Raw genomic sequence first — 12,126 nt, 5'->3', positions numbered from 1 at the left:
GCCTGCATGTATATAAGTGTACCCATGTCATGTAATGCTCTGGAACTGGAGTTTTGGATAGTTGTTAGCTGCCATGTGGGTGCTAGGAATTGAACCTGGGTCCTCTGCAGGAGCAGTCAGTGCTCTTAACTACAGAGCCATCTCCTCCAGCCCCTCCACCTTATGTTTTGGGACAGAGTCGCTCAACAAACCTGGATCTTGCCATTCGGGCTGGATTGGCTAGCCTGCAAGCCCTAGGATCTTCCTGTCTCCAGGCCCCACTCTCTCAATACTGGGGTCACAAACTCACTGCCATGCCCAGCTTTTGTGTGGGTGCTGGGGAGCCAAATTCAGGTCTTCATGCTTATGCAGAAAGCACTTTACCCGCTGAGCCATCCCTCCAGCTCTGTCTTTATAAGTTTTATGTGTATTTAGTGAAAGAACCAGACAAAAAATTAATAGTCTGTATATGACTTTAGATGATCTAGTGTTCTCTCTCTTTCTTTCTCTATGTTGCCCAGGCTAGCTTAGAATTCCTGGGCTCAAGCAATTCTCCCGCCCAGCCTCTCCAGTAGCTGGAACTATTGGCATGGACAACCATTACCAGGGTAGTTATTATTTATCTTTATTTATGCTTTTGGTATTGGGAATTGAACCTAAGGTCTCATGTATTCTAAGCGCACACTCCACTATTGAGCTACACCCCCAGCCCTTACGTTTTTTAAAATTATGTTCACAGATGAAAGTCACCTCATATATAAATAGAAAATAATCTGCAGAAATATAAGCGTACTGTTTGTAACCAAAATCTCTGGGGAGATAGCTTTATGGGGGAATCTTTCATTTTCTGTATCATGTATTTCTATAAGGTTTGAATGTTCTTTTTCTTTTTTAAAAAACAGGGTCTTCTGTAGCCCTAGCTGACCCAGAATTTACAATGTAGACAAGGCTGGCCTCAATCTCACAGAGATCTACCTGCCTCTGCCTCCTGAGTTCTGGGATTAAAGACATGCACCACCATGCCCAACGTTTTTTTTTTAATAGGTTTGAATGTTTTGCTATGAGTAAGCATTTCTTTAGTTAATAAGAAGCAAAATGTAGGGGGTGGAGAGATGGTTCAGAGTTTAGGAACATTGGGTGCTCTTGTAGAGGACCTGGGTTCAGTTCCCAGCACTCACAAAGCAGCTCACAACCATCTGTAACTCTAGCTCCAAGGGATCCAATGCCCCCTTCTGGCCTCTGAGAGTACCAAACACACACGTGGAACACACACACACACACACACACACACACACACACACACACACACAGGGAAACACATATACATAAAAGAAAAATAAATCTTTAAGAAAAAGGAAGGAAAAATGTAAATCTCTATGTTCCTATTTTAAAAATATTTTATTTTTGGTGGGGCGTGGTGGCACTTGCCTTTAATCCCAGCACTTGAGAGGCAAAGGCAGGAGAATCTCTGTGAGTTTGAGGCCAGCCTGATCTCCATAGCGAATACAAGCCAGCTGGAGCTACAGGGAGGCCCTGTCTCAAAAAGACCAAAAAAAATTTTTTTTATTATTATTTTAGGTGTTTGAGTGTATTGCTTGCATGTGTGTCATGCAATGCCTGTGGAGGTCAGAGAGGGTATGGGATTCTCCTGGAACTGGAGTTACAGATGGTTCTTAGCTGCCATGTGGGTGCTGGGAATCAAACTCGGGTCCTCTGCAACAGCAGCCAGTGCTCTTAACTGCTGAGCCATCTCTCTAGCTCCTTGTTCCCTATTTTTAAGGCCAAAGGTTAAAGTAGTGAAATAAAATCACTTTTAAGTTCACTCAATGCTTCCAGTTTAAGGCCTCACTGATAGTTTTAAAACAACCAACTGCTTGTATTTTTGATGGCATCAACTAAACTCAGGTTTTGTTAGAGATATTTGCTCAAGTGCAGTACCACTTAGGGTTGCTATGCGTATGTGTGTGTATTTGTCTACATATTGCTTAAAGTTTTCTATCAGCTTTAGTTAATCAGCTTCTGCAAACATTTTCAATGTCATTCATGACTGTTTGCTTATATATAATTTTATATGTTACAAATTAACCTCATATATTGCAAAGAATAGTTCAATCAATTTCCTCTGCTGTTTACACAGTGGCTCTAGTTTCCATAATCTCTGAGAAGCAGTGCTAAAGAGTTTGTGTTTCTTCTGTCAAAGGGCACATCTTCTTAGCTTTTAATGTTTTAAAGTAGAAAATAACAGAACCTCCAGCCCCCGCCTGTCTCTGAACTGAGGCAGCAGACGGGTTGTTTGTGTTGCTTCAGTTCATTTCAAGCTCTTGGCTGAATGACTCTGAGCCTTGTGGGATGACCGAGCAGAGCAGTTCACTTCTGAGCCTGGGTTTGCTCATACATAAGGTGAAGGGGTGACACACAGCTTTGTAGTGTTGCTATGTAAATTAGATAAGGAGACCTAGGGAGCGATGGTGGCAGAACACCTGGCCTGAGCCATGTGCTTCATTAGTTGGCTAGCACTTGGTTACCATTCCTGAACTTCCTTTACTCCAGATTTGGAAACCATATCTGAAATAAACAGTTCTTAATTTCCCCCAAGTCTGCACTAAATTCAGTCTGAGATAAGTCTAGCGCTAATCATGGCAAACTTGAAGGAGTATAATGAAAGTGTTTTGTTTGGTCTTTGGTTAGTTTTTGAGATATGATCTTACTTTGTAGCCCTGGCTAGCCTGGGACTCACAAACATCCTCCTGCCTCTGCCGCCCGAGTGCTGGGATTAAATGTGTGTGTCACCACCCTTGGCTTTGTTTGTTTGTGCTTTTTGAATCAGGAAGTCATGAAGGAGGACTGGAGAAATGGCTCAGTGGCTAGGAGTGCATATTATTCTTGCAGAGGACCTGGGTTCTGTCCCAGCACCCACTATGGGCAGCTCATAACTACCTGTAACTCCAGCACCAGGGGATCCCATGCCCTCTTCTAACCTCCAAGGCACTGCATTCACATGCACGCGCCTACATAGGTGCACATACATACTTACATAGGCACACATTCACATAGACACACACATACACGTCATTTTAGAATAAATCTTTATTAAAAAAGAAGTCATGAAAGGAGTTGGAGGCACTAATGGAAAGAAGCAGGCATTCAGGTGGGAATGTTCTCTCCCACCTGTTCCTGCCCTGAGGGCTTCATTGCTGAAAGCAAAGGCTGATACAGATGAAAGACTTTTGAGTGATAAAAAACTTGCACTTTTGAGCTTCAAAAACCCAAGGCCAGAGGAGTCATAAAGAACAGTTAATTTATACCATCATCAACAGTGGGCAGACATTAGGCCTGAGGGTGAACCAGGAGGCCTTGAGCATCCTACGCTGCAAAGAGGCCCAGCACCTGGTGGGTCCAGGAAGGAAGGGCAGAGTCTCAGTACAAGATGAGCAGGCACCCAGCAGCCCCAGCAGCTTGTGCAGTCAGGAAGGTGGGGAAAGCATTTTGCTCATTGTGGTTGCTGCTGCTGCTGGGTAGAATGTGGGCTGGAGATGGAAATGAAGTACCGTCATACACAAACCAAGTTGCTTTTGCTTTTTTTTTCTTTTTTGAGGCAGTCTCCTTTAAAAAAAATATTTTATTTATTATTTTTATTTTATGTGTGTGAGTGTATTGCCTGCATGTAGGTAGGTGTACCTGCGTCATGCAGTTGCCTACAGAGGTCAGAAGTGGGTGTTGGATCCCCTGGAACTGGAGTTATGGACATTTGTAAGCTGCCATGTTGGTGCTGGAAATTAAACCCTGGTCCTCTGCAAGAACACCTGGTGCTCTTAACTGCTGAGCCATCTCTCCAGCCCCGACAGTATCTTTTTAAAAATTTTTGTTTATTTTTAGACAAGGTTTCTTGCTACATAGACCTAGACTGACCTCAAACTCACGAAGATCCACCTGCTGTGCCTCCCAAGTGCTGGGATTAAAGGCATATATCACCATGCCCAGCTTGAGGTATTATCTCTCTATGTAATGCAGGCTGAGCTCAAATTTGGGATTCTCCTGCCTCAGCCTCCCAGGTGCTGGAATTACATGTGTGCTTCTCTATGCCTGGTTTAGTTAATTGCTTATTCTCCCTTAGTTGAACCTTGGAACCCACAAATCCATCCATCTTTTTGTATCTGAAAAACTATGAGCTGGGGCTGGAGAGATGACTCAGTGGTTAAGAGTGCATACAACTCTTCCGGAGGACCCAAGTTTGATTCCTAATACCTGTATTACGTGGCTTACAACCACTCCAGCTCCAAGGGCTCCGACATTCTCTTCTAGCCTTTGAGGGCCCCTTGAACACACATGTACACATGTACAAAGTCACACATAGGTATAATACATGCACACACACACACACACACACACACAACTAAATAATAAAATAAACCTCTAAAAAACTGTAGGCTGCCTCCCCAACTTCTAAAAGTAAAAGACTAGTAAAAGATGCCACTGTCCATGAAGGTGAACACGTATTAGTTAGAGGGTAGGTATCCTAACCATATCTCTGTGAGATTAGAATACTACTAGGATTTTATTGTTGTTGTTTGAGACAGGGTCTCACGAAGTAGCCCTGGCTGGCCTAGAACTCCCTATGTAGACCAGACTGATCTACATCTCTCAGAGATCTGCCTGCCTCTGCCTCCTGAATGCTGGGATTAAAGGTGTACCCTACCATGCCTGGCTAGAATAGTACTTTGATTTATACCCAACAAAAATGCACACTTGAATTCACTAAAATGCTCTAGAATGTTCTAAGTAGCACTATTTGTAACAGTCAAATGCTCATTACAGAATGGATGTATAAAAGGTGGTACATTAAAGAATGGAACAGTTGCAACAATGAGCAGACGCAAACAACCTGCAATAATATGGCAACATTTCACAAACCTAAGTGGGAGAAGTCATTCACAAAGGTGTAGGAATATATTATCTCATCTGGATAAGGTGAACATCATCTATCAAGTGGAAGTTGGGACAGTGGTAACCCCAGGGAGAATGGCTTATAGTTCCCAACAAGTGTTTGACAGCCTCTGGCAATCCAGTGACATTCTGTCTGGCAATCTAGTGACATTTTGTGTCTGGATTTGGTTGAGGATTCTATGCCTGTGTTTACTCTGAAATCCACTGATCTAGGATATACCTGCCTTGAATATACTTTGGCTATTCCGCATATTTACTTCCTTATGTACGTTAATTGGGAAGTTTCTAGTTTTTTGTCAAGAGCAGAAAAATATGTAAGAAATAGAAGGTAATCCCTGGGCCAGGCATGGTGGTGCATGGAGAGTTCCAGGCCAGCTAGGGCTACATAATAAGAACCTGTCTTAAAAAAAATTAAAAGATTTTCCTCTCTCTACATTAAATTAATAATTTTCTTCAACTTAAAAGATTGATCACTCAAAACCTTAGAGCAATTTTGGAACTAGTCCAGAACTTGAAGAAAAACTACACTTTGGAGTCCCCTGTAGTTAAGATTATGTCCATGTATAGATGCTAAATAGTCTAGACTCGCTTTATAAAGATGGGCTTCCTCGAGTGCTGCAATGATAGAAGCTTTAGTCTTTAGCACAGCAGTGAAAACTTTGCACTTTAAATATGACTAGATCGGAGATAGAGACTGACATGTTAGATTGAGTGCAACTGTGGAATTCATGCTAAAAACTCCCAGGCTGCCTGGTTTCCCCATATGCTACATAAAAATGCTATATAGCTTCTCACTCAAAAGCTGCTCTAGCAGGGTGCTCACTGACTTTATGCCTTCAACTTGCTTAATGTTTTCATTTATATACAATAGACTTTTATACCGTAGCAGTCAAACAATTTATTGTGAAATAATTTATAGTAAAATCAGAATAAACTTGTACAAAGTATTGATTTAGCATTAATTTTCAAACTCTGAAAGTCAATGAACCATAAATCATAAACTGTAAATAAACTGGTGAAGCAAAAGACATAAATGACAAAAAAAAGTTTCTGTGCTGTCATGTGCTTTTTAGATGGCTATATGGGGAAAATATATGGGAAGAGGCTCTGTTAAAATCTTAAATTAGCAACACAAAAATAACATAATGCACAAAGAAATAGACTGTCTCAATAAAATTGTGAAGAAAACTTCTGAAAATCTGGTTCTTAATCCTGATGTACTGGCATCACAATTCGGTTGAATGATACCCTGCAAAGGAAAGCATCTTCACATGCTTGTGCTTCCAAAAAATGTTGGAGGCAAACCTATAACACAATCTATTTAATTCCTGGAATATCGTGTTTCTGTTTGTGTGCACATGTTTGAATGTCTTTACTATTTTAAAAGCCCACATGGAAGGCATCTTCATGGCACATGACTGTCCAGTCCCCCAGTAGGTCTACAAATTCCCTCCACTCCAGACTTCATAAGCACCTGGCAGGCTGGAGAACACATCTTGGGCTTGGTCACCATGGTGATGGGAGCTTGTTACCTCCCAGTACATTTTAATGTGTTTCATTCTTCCCTTGCCTGGTTACTTTGAGATCATGGCAATGCACGTGTCTCAGCTCTCTTTCCCTTCCTCTTTCTCTTTCCTCCCACTTCTTTCCTCCCTCCTCTTTTTAGTGCTGGAACTGAATCTGTGGCCTGGCATGTGCCAGATAAATGCTTTGCTACTAAACTATACTCTAACACAAAAAATCTCTTTAAAAAAGAATTTATTTTTAGTGTATGAGTGTTTATCTGTATGTATGTATGTGCACCATGTGTGTGCCTGGTGCCTGCAGAGGCCAGAAGAGGGCATCCAATTTTCTGGAACTGGAGTTACAGATAATTGTAAGTCACCATGTGCATGCTGGGAACCAAACCCAGGTCCTCTGCAAGAACAGCAAGTGCTCTTAACCACTGAGCCCTCCAGCCCAAGAAGCCCTTTTTCTTATGACCACTTTTAGAAGATTTTTGCAGCCCAGTTTCAATGGTGTTTACTGAGCACAAGAGAGATTGTGTAAGATGGTAGCTAAATTAGTCAGAACGCCATCATCATTGCTTAGAAAAAATGTGAGTCCTTTATTGTGACAGATTTAATTGATAGTTACTCTCATCATTAGGTACTGTTAGTGGCAAAAAATCAGGGTTTCATTTAGAAAATTGTCTTGTAAGTTTGTACATTCCCACAAAGAGTGTTGTCATATGATGGACTGAAGTAGTCCATCAGACTGTGTTAACTCTGGAGGGCAAACAGAACATCACAAAGGGAAACAGGCCTGGAGGAGCTGGACTTGTGAGGACTGGCTGCACAACTCCAGGGGTAACCACCATTTAGTCTGCAGTGTGAGTGGCACCCCTTGGGGTTGTGCAGTGCGTAACTTATGCAACTGCATGCAATTACGGTAGCTATGACTAGGAAAAGGAATTATAAATGCTTGAGAGGCAGATTACAAATGTCTACTGTTCCAATTAACTACATTGACTTAGATATTTTTTCCTAAGAATTAAAAAAAAAATGAAACCATGCCAGGTATGTGGTGAATGCCTTTAGTCCCAGCACTCGGGAGGCAGAAGCAAGCAGATCTTTGTGAGTTCAAGGCCAGTCTGGTCTACATTGCAAGTTCCAGGCCAGCTGGGGCTACAGGGAGACCCTGTCTCAAAAAAACAAACCAATGAAACCCAGGATTCTAATGTAGCTCTGTGTGGGGTGGCCTAGAACTTACTATGCATTTGAGAATGACCTTGAATTCCTGACCTTCCTGAGTGCTGAGATTATAGGCACACATCACCTTACCAGGTGGATGCCATGCTGAAGCTCAAACCCAGGGCCTCATGCAAGCTAGGCAATCACTTTGCCAACTGATCTACATCTGCAGCCCATTAATTCTCTTTTTTTGTTGTTGTTGTTCATGCCATGATATACTTAAGAATGATTTTCATATAAATTTATACTTAGGATACTTAGAATGACAAAGTGTGTCCCAGAACTCTACCCTTTTCTCGCTCTCATAGGAAAGTACATCTGTGGATCCATGCATGTCACAGGACAGGAGCCCACTGGGGAGCACTATGTTCATGGTAGGACAGGTGCCCTTCTCCATAGCATGACAAGTGTAATGAGCAATCCTTAAAGGATCTCTGTAACGGTGTTGGAGAGTCTGCAAGAAGAGGCAATCATCATGTCAGGATCTCAGATGTTATACCCTTTGGCAGAGTACCTCTCTACATATCTGAGCAAGGAAAAAGTCAAGGGGAGAAAGATGGTAGGCAGGGACAGCCTGGTAGACCAGCATGCTCCTGTGTCTTTCCAGGGTAGGACCAGTCAGTGGCAACACAGCAGGGAGAAAAGGACCAGTGTTTCTGCCTGGCAGGGCCTCGTCTAACATGCAGCCTTTACTCCGGGACCCCTCCTGGCTTGGCAGAGACTTCTTCAGAGCTGCAGGATAGCCTAGCTTCTCCCTGCTAATTCTGCCTCTCCCACCCTGCCCTCATCTTTCACAGCTGTTATCCTTCCTAAACCTCTTGCGCTCTACCACGATAACTGCTTCATGCCAGATTTGAATCGGCCAGTCGCATTCACATCCATACCCAGTTAGATGAAGGCAGTTCCCATGCCTCTTCTCTTACCAAGCAGCACAGAGGGGAGAGAGAACTTGAAGCTGGTGATGAAATGGATTTGTTCTCAGGAAGAAAGGAGCAGAGGAGAGGAGCTGATGGAGCAGGAGGATTTTGTTTCTTTTTGAGAAAGTATGTACTCTATGTAGCCCTGACTTGTTTCAAATTTCCCATCCCCCTGCCTTAGTCTTTCAAGTACTGGGACTATAGGCATGTGTCTGGCTGAAGGAAGAAGGTTTTGAATGGCAAGTTCCAGAGGAATAAACAAGAGTTTCCAGAGAGCAAGGGAAAAATCAAATACAGCTCAAAAACACATATGTGTATCAGGTATATATTGGGTAGGGTTGGGCTATTATAGACTTATGATCATAAATGAATGAATGAATTGCATTATCAGGGATTTTTTGCCTCCCAAATTAAAAAATAACTTTCTGTATGTGTGTATATGTGTGGGCATGTGCATGCCACAGCATACATGTGGAGGTCAGAGGACAACTTGTAGGAGTTGTGTCTCTCCTTCCATCACGTAGGTTCTAGGGATTGAACTCCAGTCACTAGGCTGGGTGGCAAGTTCCTTTACCTGCTGAGCCATCTTCCTCTCAAATATTTTTATTATTTTTATTTTATGTATATGAGTATATTTCTTGCATGTATGTAAGTGCACCTGTGTCATGCAAGACCAGCAGAGGTTAGAATACCCAGGAACTGGAGTTAGAGACAGTTATTAGCCACCATGTGTGTGCTGGGAATTTAACCTGGGTCCTCTGTAAGAACAGCCAAGTCTCTTAACTGCTGAGCCATCTCTCCAGCCCCCCAGCTCTCAAATTTTGGTCATATGTAGAGAGACAAGATTTTTTTTTTAATCTTTTTGAGATAGGGTCTCCTTACTGTAAACCCAGCTGGCCTGGAATTCACAGAGATCCACCTGCCTCTGCCTCCCAAGTGCTGAGATTAAAGGTGTGCACCACCATGCCTGGTGAGAATATATGTTAAGCATTATGAAAACTTACTGCACCCCTACAACTAACGAAATACTAATAATTAAACATTAAAAATATTTCCCTTGGGGTTGGAGAGATGACTCAGCACTTAAGAGCACTTGCTGCTCTTGCAGAGGACCTGAGTTTGGTTGCAATCACCCATATGATGACTCATAACTGTCTGTAACTCTAGTTCCAGGAGATTGGTTGCCTTCTTCTGACCTCTCTGAGTACAAGACATGCATGTCGTACACATTCATACATGTAGGCAAGGCATTCATACACGTACAATAAAAATAAATCTTTAAAAAATATTTCCTGGCTGGGCGTGGTGGTGCAAGCCTTTAATCCCAGCACTCGGGAGGCAGAGGCAGGTGGATCTCTGTGAGTTCAAGGCCAGCCTGGTCTCCATAGTGAATCCAGGACAGCTGGGGCTACAGGGAGACCCTGTCTCAAAAAGGCCAAAAAAAAAAAATTTCTGGGGGCTGGAGAGATAGTTCAGGGGTTAAGAGCACTGAATGCTCTTTCAGAGGACCCGGGTTTGATTCCCAGCAGCCACATTACAGCTAACAACCGTCTGGAACTCCAGTTCCAGGGGATCTGACACCTTCTTCTGACCGCTCCAGACTCGGGACAACACGAGTACACTTACATATATGCAGGCAAGACACTCATACACATAAAATAAAAATAAAGAGAGAGAAAGGAAAAAATTAAAAATAAAGAAAAACTTGTAAAAAGACTTAAAAATATTTCCCTTGGAATCAGGAATACAATAAAATATGTTCTAACTTGATGTAATATTCTAGAAGTCCTTATTAATACACTGGCATATAAAACAGAAATATGATCATTAGAAATTATGATATATTGATAATATTTTAGAGACACTGGGATGATGTTTGTAAGGACTGTGAAAGACATGAGAAACTTTTATACTATTGCAAATGGCAATGTAGGGCTCAAAACCCTTTGTCCATGGTCAAAATGAATCGTCTGCGATGGGAGAAATTGATACCTCAGAATTCTTTGCAGTGCACAGTGAGAATATGATGTCATTTCTATGGTGTTCATGCAAAAGTAGAACTTGAGCCTAGTCATGAGGGAATGCCACATAATTCAAAACTAATGAGCATGCTACAAACTAACCGGCTTTCAGTCTTCAAAAGGTCAGCAGTAAGAAACACTAGCCAAGCATGGTGTGGTATGTGCCTGTAGTCTCAGAGTCTTGGCATACTAAGGTAAGAAGATCACTTGAGGGGCTGGAAAGATGGCTCAACACTGGCTGAGCACTGGCTGCCCTTGCAAAGAACCTGATTTAGGTTCCCAGCATCCATATGGCTGCTAACAACTATCTATAACTCTGGTTCCAGGGGATCTGACGCCCTCTTCTGGTCACTGTGGGCATTACATGCATGTGTTGCACTTGCATGCAGATAAAACACTCATACACAATAAATTAAAAAATAAATAAATAAATATCATTTGAGCCCAGGAGTTCAAGACCACCTTAGGAAACACAGCAAAACCACATCTGCAAAAGCAAAAACAAGAACAAAACACTCAGCAAGACTGAAAATGAAAAAAGTCTAGCCAAATACAAACCATGACCCAATTCTTGCTGGAAGAATTAGTGAGGTATGATCAAGATTGGCTAACAGCACCCAGTGAGTTCCAGGCCAGCCAGGGCCTCAGGTAGACCCTGTCTCAAAACAGCAAAACAAAACAAAACAAAACACCTCAAACAAACAAAAAAGATAGATGCATGCCTATAATCCCATCACTTGGGAGGTAGAGGCTAAAGGATCCTGAGCTATAAGAGACTGTCTGAAAACAAAGATTAGATAATGGTGCTGCATCAGTATTAATTTCCTGGTTTCCATTGTTATAAGTGCCATGGTTATTGCAAGGAAATTCCTTTTCAGGAAATGCACAATGAACGGCTGAGGAGGGGTGAAGGAGGGTCACATCTCTAAGCTACTCTGGAGAGGTACAGAGACATGGAGGGGAAGGAGAAAGCAAGTATGGTCAGATGTTAACCCTGGAATCTGTGAGGAGTGGAAGGAAGTTCTTTGTACTATTTTTGTGACTTTTCTGTAAGTCTTGAGTTACACTAAAATAAACACAAGGGAGAAAATGCACAGTGCAATATTTTAATGATACATATACAATATGAATATAAAAGACTGGTAAGTGGGCTGGTACATTAGTGGGACAATGTTCAGCCAACATGGGAAGTGTGGGGTCCTTGGTTCCATTCCTACTACCAGATACTTCCCCCGACAACCAATCTCCTCCTCAAGAAAAAAGAAAGGAAGGAAAGAAACAAAAGAAGGAGGAAGGGCGGGATGGAGAAAAGGGGGCTAGGAAAGCTGGTTTAGTCTGTAATCTCAGCATTAAGAGGCTGAGGCAGGAGGACTGATGCAAGTTTGAGGCCAGCCTTGGCTACACAGTAGATCCTGCCTCAAAAAAACTAAATAAATAAATAAAATTTAAAACAAAAGGAAATAAAATGGAGAGAAAAAAGAAAGAAAATAATGCTTGAGATTGAGAAGAAATGTATCAGACTGCTATTTTTAA

This window comes from Nannospalax galili, unplaced genomic scaffold (genome assembly GCF_000622305.1).
Source record: "Nannospalax galili isolate Female #2095 unplaced genomic scaffold, S.galili_v1.0 scaffold879, whole genome shotgun sequence".
Classification (NCBI taxonomy): domain Eukaryota; kingdom Metazoa; phylum Chordata; class Mammalia; order Rodentia; family Spalacidae; genus Nannospalax; species Nannospalax galili.
This window is presented reverse-complemented; position numbering follows the sequence as displayed.